General features: G+C 31.7%; 2 long non-coding RNA genes and 1 pseudogene across 2 annotated transcripts; all 3 read right to left on the bottom strand.

Annotated features, from left to right (window-relative positions):
- Positions 1 to 516: 516 nt before the first annotated feature.
- LOC112526028 lies at positions 517 to 1680 on the bottom strand. The gene is made up of 3 exons (XR_003070464.1): positions 1591 to 1680; positions 998 to 1079; positions 517 to 670 (listed from the first exon to the last, which is right to left on the bottom strand). It is a non-coding gene; the product is annotated as an uncharacterized LOC112526028 (long non-coding RNA).
- Positions 1681 to 2977: 1297 nt separating this feature from the next.
- On the bottom strand, positions 2978 to 5065 carry LOC112526146. The gene is made up of 4 exons (XR_003070487.1): positions 4939 to 5065; positions 4132 to 4254; positions 3957 to 4005; positions 2978 to 3143 (listed from the first exon to the last, which is right to left on the bottom strand). It is a non-coding gene; the product is annotated as an uncharacterized LOC112526146 (long non-coding RNA).
- A 635-nt stretch (positions 5066 to 5700) lies between these two features.
- Positions 5701 to 7482, bottom strand: LOC112525041 (annotated as a pseudogene).
- Positions 7483 to 8230: the final 748 nt, after the last annotated feature.

Below are 8230 nucleotides of genomic sequence, written 5' to 3'. Positions count from 1 at the left end.
AGAAGCTTATTTTAGGTTTTGGAAACACTTTCAAAGCGTATCTAAAGGTTGGCCGAATTTTTTTGAAAAGCTTCCCTAAAAATATGTATTAGTGACGTTTTTTAGCAKCAATGACAGTTTTYAAGCGTCACTAAAAGTTACCTTTAGAGAAGGTTTTTAGAAAAGCTTCTCTAAAGATATATGCTWTAGTGACGCCATCTGCAAAGCTTCTCTAAAGGCATGATTTAGTTACATTTTCCTTACCTTCTCTAAATGTTATGTTTAGACACAAATGATTGGAACGTTTGCTAAAAGTATAAGCTTTAGTTACACTCTTTGTAAACCTTCTCTAAAAGGGTATATGATATTATTTATATATATACATATATATAGTTCGTATTTCAGCTATATATATATATATTACAATAAAATAAATAACACCAACCAAAAATAACATCAAAATACTAAAAAAATATAATTTTATATATTTGTCATAAGACATAAATTTCAAACAAACCGTAACGTTTTAACCAATCTACTTATTTGTTCTAATTTATTTTAAAAAAATCTAAAATCATATAACCCAAGATCTTCAATGTGCCAATTCCATTATTTTATCTGCAATAAGTAAATAGGACATCAAAGTAGCTTCGTTTTATTTCTTTATCCCATCATGAATATACTTGAGGACCTGATAAACCAAAAAAAGAAAGTGTTAAGCTTTATAGACCCAAAATTTGCATTAAAGTAACGAAAAAAAACAATTCCTTTAACACCAAGCTTGAGAATCTACATGCTACAAAGCCAATAACATAAGTTTTTGAATTATGAGCATCTCTATAACTAGTGAACAGTTACCACTTTATTTTGTTTTGGCTAAAGTGTTGAAAGATTGGATCATGGCATGAGATTCTAGTTTAAGTAAGGAGGCAAGTGCATCTAATAAATACATCACATTTAAATTTAACCATTATGTACCCTTGCCGTAAGCAAAGCAGAAGGTCCCACGTCCTCATACCTCGATGTTAGATCTAATTATGGCTCTCAATGCCACAATCTTGAAACCAACCGTTAGAATTGGATCATCCCCATTGTTCTACCTGAATGCAGATCATAAACATTGAGCATGAAAAATGGAGCAAACAAATTGAATCCATGGTACAAATCCATCACTAAATCCAAATACATTACAAAATTCGAACATAAAGTAGAGAACAATAGATTTTTAGAGCATAGAGTGGAYGGAGAAACACAATATTAGCTATATTTTRATYTAAATKCATAACTAAGTTCTAATTTTGTTTCCTATATATAACCATGGTAGCCAAAATTTGCTATTTGTATCCATGTAATTGTGACTCAGAAAGAAAACAATATGAACAACTTTTGGTACAATTAAACCATACTTTGTCAATTGTCGTRGYCAGGGATGATCATCTCATCATGGTCTTTTATACTTGTATTACTATACTAATCAAGACAATGATGTCACAAAATTAGCAACAATACTAAAAAGAAACATAATCACTACATAACTAAACTTAAACATTGCCCAAAAAATTGTTGTAGAATGTAAAATCAAAGAAAGATTAGAAGATAACAAAGACAAACCTTGGTAAGGAAACACCACCAGAATGCTTCGCTAACTGCTCTTTGTAGAAAGACGAACCTAATGAATGGTGCCAATTATAGTTTTATTTGTTTTTATATCAATTCCATTTATTAACTTCTGGTGTATGTTACTGTTTGCAATGAGCAACATTGGTTGCTTTCTTTAGATTGTTTGAAAGTGATTATCATGTTACAGGAGAAATGTGTCTGGATTTCAGCTCCAAAACACCAGTTAAGTCACTGACCGCATAGCAAATTGTTCGCATCCATCAGTTGTTTCGAGAAGCCAAGTTTAATATTCCAAAACACAGCAGTGATGTAAAAAAAATACCTATGGTGTTTGCTGCAATTTAACCATAATTAATATCAAGGGTGCTGCTAATGATATAAAAAAAAGTAGAAGAAAAATTGGGAGACAATTCTAGAGGAATTGAAGCCCCTCCCCCCTCCGGCTGTCTCCCACTAAAACATTCCAAAAGTAGAAGGATGCTACCATTTTATTTCATTGTTTGCTATGGTGCATGTATCCGCCCTGCTGGGAAGCCCATGAAGCAATCCAAAATCATTTCACATGTCTAGCAAAATGTATTGCACCATCAGACATTACCATGCCTACTCAAAAGGTAATTAATTAGAATTTGACAACTTCATTGATACCATATTCATAGACATCTAGAAATAAATTATGAATTGGCTTAAATACTTACCATCATAGGAGTTGTTTACCAAACGCTTATTCGGATAACTGCTTACCAAGTCGCGTTACCTTACCGCATGAATACGGTAAGGACCAAGAATCTTACCTGTTAAGAATGAGACAAAGACCAAGAGTCTTACCCGGTAAGTGAGAGCGATGACTCTTGCCACGGTAAGCGCTTACCGGGTAAATTGTTGCATATGATGTCGTTTTGGTAGACTAAAACCTTACCCGGTAAATAAATAATAGAGTTAAATTTTACCGGTAAGCACTTACCGGGTAAGTGTTTGATAAACGGCACCTTACTCTCGCCTTGTTTAGCATCGAGCCACTGGGGAGACAGGGATGCTGCTGTCCAAAGCTGCTTGATCTTTAGATGAAAAAAGCAAAGCGCAAAAATTGTGAAGGTAAAAACAAAGCACTTGACTGAGAAGAGTAACATAAGAAAAAACATTTCCCAAACTATTCACTTATTGATTGTATCTCAYAAAACTACAAACCATGTATAAAAGCTACCTTTGGAATCATATCCAATCATCTTATCTTAACCATTCCCTACAGAAGCTTCCACTGTCATGACACCATTTCATGTTAAAGAAAATGACAGTAGTATTGCAATTTTGAAAACCAAAGTAWAGACAACTTGCATAGTTGAATATGGCTTACARTTATTGTAACACCAAATCCTCTCTATCATACTTAACAACAATCGTGGTTGAAACAAAAACAAATAGATCTCTTTTATATGTACTGCATTGAAGTTGTATCAATTTAAGAAACAAACAGGTTTTGCCTTGTTTCGTTCTTTAATCATCATAGTGATACAACATCGGACTATCAAACTCAAGCTCTTTTCCTGTCCAAAATAAAGAAACTTATATTACAATCCTCCACATCAAATGGCAAAATCTCTAGAGTACCGAAATAAAAACAAAGAGATTGYGAAGCCACAAGATATAATTTCGACATGAAGTTAATGGTTTTGGAACATATACACCATCGCCTGCTCTAAGGTTTGGCACATCATTTTAAAATACTAACATAGCAACTGATACTAAACACAAACAAACCAAAAAAAAGAACCCATTTTCTGGATTAAAACAGAAGATTTTTTATCATCATACAATGACATCACATTCACATTCCAAAATAAAAGCTATTGTAATTTAATGGCATCACATTCCAAAACAGAGGCTATAATGATATAATAATTCCAAAAATAACTAAATGGGTGACATCACATCGAAACAACATTGAACCCATTTGAATCATATAASCCTATTGGAATACCCATTTTGTGGTTTGGAACCACCATCAAAGCAGAAGCTTTCAAGAAAGCAACCAACACATTTTCTGGTTCAGAATTCCAATTTTCTGGTATTCTATATTTATGTATGGATGTGTGTAGAGACTAAAATGGAATTGATTGAAAAAAGCAACTAATACTAATACTAACTGATAGAAAACTCAATTTTAAGAAAGCAACTAATACTAATACCGACCAATAGAAAAAATGATTACAAGAAAGCAACTAATATTAATGATAGAAAGAGAACAAAATATCAAGAACTAATTACCAGAGATTCTCTTCTAGGTCCCTTTAAACACAAGGAAGAAACCATAATTAAGGGTAAATAAAACAAAGAAGTAAGGAGAGTTGAAGCCTTACATTCCTCAGCCTCGATTAATCAATGAAAATCTAACTGATACAACCTTTTCTAATCAATCAAACATGAGGAACACAATAATAAGTCAACCATTATCGGAAAAAAAAACACTAATTAGAGAGGCAAATATAAAAAACCATTGAAGAAAAAAATCTATTAGAAGAAAGAAGATCAAACCTGGAGAGTGATGGAAAGGCGCCAAATTAGTTTTGCATGTTTAAGCAATGTGTGTATAGTACATGACAACAGTATGAAGCTTACATTTAACTGTCTTGTCTACTGATGTGTATCCAACTTCTTCTGCTGCATAGAGAAATACATATCAGCTTTTGTGTATATAAGCATATGAAATGATAACTTATACAAAATCAAAGAMAAATGCTCCATTGGTCCATTCTGAATGACAATTTTGGTGATCTTCAAGGCCTCTAATATGTAATCCCAAACAACCACCTGAGATAACATATGTTCTTGCATCATTGTTAAAATGAAGAACTTGGTTATTACTTTTCTTGGGACTTCAACCATAAGAATAAAAAGATTACACCATTGAATCAAACAAAAGATGAAGATGAAAAATCATAAAATCTAAGATGAAAGATGAAGTCTAATATTAAAAAGGAAAAACCTYCAACATCCGGTTGCTACATGGGTACAGTTGAAAATTATTGGAAAATTGTTAAATGCTAAACCTCTCTTTGAGGACTTTCAACAAACATATGATAAACAACAACTTGGGATAGAAAAAATCAAATACTTTTTGAGGACTTCCATCAAACACAAGATAAGCAACACAATAACAAAAGAATATAAAAAACAGGGAAGGAGAAAGAACAAGGTAGTGATGAATTGAAGTAAAAAACACATACAACACATCAAACCCTAACACACACAAGTGAAATCAAACCCTAAACCATGAGAAAACCCAAAGAACAACAAATAAAGAAATACAACTGATAAACCCTAAATCACAAAAGAAATTACCTCGATTGGGATAGTGATGGATTGACATTGGAATAAGAAGCAATGAATCGGTAGATGAACGATATCAATAACAACCCTAAACGCATTTCTAATCATATTTGAATTCACCGGTAGCTTGAATCGCCATTTTGGGAATCAAATCGTCGCTTTGGGAGAGAAGCCATCAACAGTGTAATAGGGAAGATAAATCGTGTGTCAGATATAGATATAGCATTGGTAAGTTGTATATTATGCATAAACTTGTTGTAATTAAGAGTTTTTAAAGAATTATGCTTTAAAAAGTGGTAATATATGCAATAATGGTTGTTTTTAAAGACTTTAAGACTTTATGCAGTAAAAGGTAGTACCAAATGCAATAGATGTTGTTTTTAAGACTTTTGTTAAATCTCATTTATAAAGTATCTAATAATAATGATTTATTATATATTTTTGAATTTTGATTTATTTAAAAAAACCTTTTAGAGACGCTTTAAAATCTATAAAARCGCATCTGAAACTTTTTATTAATTTAAAAATAAAAATAAACAACATTTTTATTTTTTAGAGACATTTTGAAGAGCGTTTCTAAAAATTCGGCTTGACTTTTAGAGACGATTTTNTCTAAAAACTTTAGAGACAGTTTTTGTTGCGAATAATTTGATTTCAAATCCTTATCTGAAAATCATCTTATATTCAGTTACACTTCTCACATCTGTCGTATAATTCCTTCTCTAAAAATCACCTTTAGTTACGCTTCTGAATTCTTCTCTAAAACTTTCTTCTCTAAAAACCCCATCTCTTGTAGTGAACTTCTTCAAGCTTCTTACAAATTTGCTTTATGTCGAGCCCGAGAGAAGATGAAGGAGAACAACAAGCCAATAATACAAGCTGGACGAATTCGAGAATTACGCCTTCATTAACTGGACTTAATCCAACATTATCATCTTCATTCATCAGAACATCAGGATGGTATAAATCTGACATCCAATGATCCAAGATTCCGTTCCTCATCGACATTGGTAAATGGAAATCTTGATCAAGGTATTCTTTCCTATTAATAGGTTCCTTACCGGTTACTAATTCGAGTAAAATCACCCCAAGATTGTAGATATCACTCTCCCTACTAACATCTTTCATTTTACTCAACTCAGGTGTTGTATAACCCTCTACAGCAGCATCATCGAGCATTTCTTGTGCTGCTGTTGGATTCAAGAGGAGATGCAGGCCAAAATCATATATGAACGAATGTTGTTTTCTTCCCAAAAGTACGTTTTCGACTTGAGATTTCCATGGATACCTGGCTTTTGAGGCCTTGTATGGAGATAATCTAATCCTCTAGCAATCCCCATTGATATCCTATAAATGATTTCCCATTTGTGGGATTCACCATTATCATCTGCTCAATTAAAATTAAGGAAACATAAGCTACCAAATCTAAAGTGCAACATGTGAATGAGATTTAAATATAGGAAGATAATCATATAAAAACAATGATCCAAAATAGATGACTAAAATGAGCCAGCAGACACTCCCCACATGCTTGTTATTTCCAATTAAGACTCCCTTAAATCAAGAATATTTTGATTTCTATATAAACATAATTGGTAGGAAGTAATAATTAAGATGAATAATTAATTATTGCATGAGCTATCACATAATTGTAGTTCCTGTCTCTTTCTAGAGAAAATTTGACTTTTCAAGGTCAAATTAGTCAATTTAGAATATGAAAATGATGGGATTTAAAGAAACAATGGCCTTGTTTTATAATTGAATAACAAACAACTACCTATCATCAATATTCAAGAAATCGACAAATCCAGAAAGAGGCATCTGATGAAAAGCAAATATGAATCAAAAGATTCATCAAAAGTAGAAAAGGAAATGAAATAGAATAACCAATCTTCAACTTTATATATTAGTTGACTTGCAAAATAATCACACAACTCATGATTCAAGGCTAAAATAATGTTTCAGAATTGTGATTCACCCGCGTTGCATCGCACATGTACACCACTAGTTATATATGTATGTATGTGTATGGGGGGGGGGGAGGTACATTTTACACATATTATATAATTTATATTTTTATTATATATCAATTTTATTATCTTAATTTATATTATACACACACACACATATATATATATATATGTGTGTGTGTGTGTAGTATTACATATAGTGTAATCCAAAAGTTAATTTTTGTGATTAATAATTTTTTTTAATGAATGAGAAATTTATAGAAAAAACTATTTGTATTGAATTTAAATAAGGGAAAAGTTCAGAAAACTAAGGGGCTGTTTGGTTCATGAATCTGAATGGAATTGAAAGGAATTGGAATGGCCAAATCCTTTGACCAAATTCTAAATACAATGTTTGGTTCATGGAATAAAACCGATAGAATCCTTTCAAGTCCAATAAATTCCTTCACTCACGGATTTTACATTCCACGGCAATACCCTCGGATTTCAATTCATTTCCGACAAATTCCTTCCCTAATTCAAATTCATTCAACGTTGCGTCTACCATCTCATCTAATTGATCTCTAGTTCGATCTCCATCAACCATCTCGTGCGCTCTCTCTCTCTCTCTCTCTCTCTCTCTCTCGTGATTTCTCCATCTATACGAGATCGATAGACAACATATGTAATCAAGGAATTGATTCAAGATAACTAGCTATCGATATCACTAGTCCAATTCCGTTATTCAAAAATCATAAAAGGTCATTTGTTGATATTTAATTCCGATTCCAAAGTTGAATTCCGTGAACCAAACAAAAAAATTCCAATCCATTAAGAATTTCATTCCAATTCCATGCAACCAAACACAATCACAAGGCATGGTCAAATTCCATCAAATTTCATTCTATTCCCTCAAAGTCAAATTCATTTGATGAATTCAAATTCCATCGAATTTCATTCTACGAACCAAACGCCCAGTTTATTCCATTTTGAATTAACAAGTTTTTGAATTTTTTTTGATTGAATAAGTTGTTTGAACTTTTTTTTTATGTTGAATGATTAAGTCGTTGCATTTTTTTTTGAATGATTAAATAATTGATTGTTTTAGAAATTGGTTATTTAAACTATTTTAACCCAAAAAACTACTTGTATTGTTGTGGAAGTGGAATAATGAAAATATTTTTTGATCATTTTTTTAGCCTTGCCATTGATGTCCATCTTTTTGATCATTTTTTTTTTGTTCTTCTTTTTTGATTTGTCTATATATATTTCACTATATTGTTGTATAAAAGAGATAATCAAAAGACAAAAAACAGATTAAAAAATATGCATTTATTATAATTCATATTAATTAA

The sequence above is a fragment of the Cynara cardunculus genome, assembly GCF_001531365.2.
Source record: "Cynara cardunculus var. scolymus isolate 2C chromosome LG 13, CcrdV1, whole genome shotgun sequence".
NCBI classification, from domain to species: Eukaryota; Viridiplantae; Streptophyta; class Magnoliopsida; order Asterales; family Asteraceae; genus Cynara; species Cynara cardunculus.
This window is presented reverse-complemented; position numbering and strand designations above follow the sequence as displayed.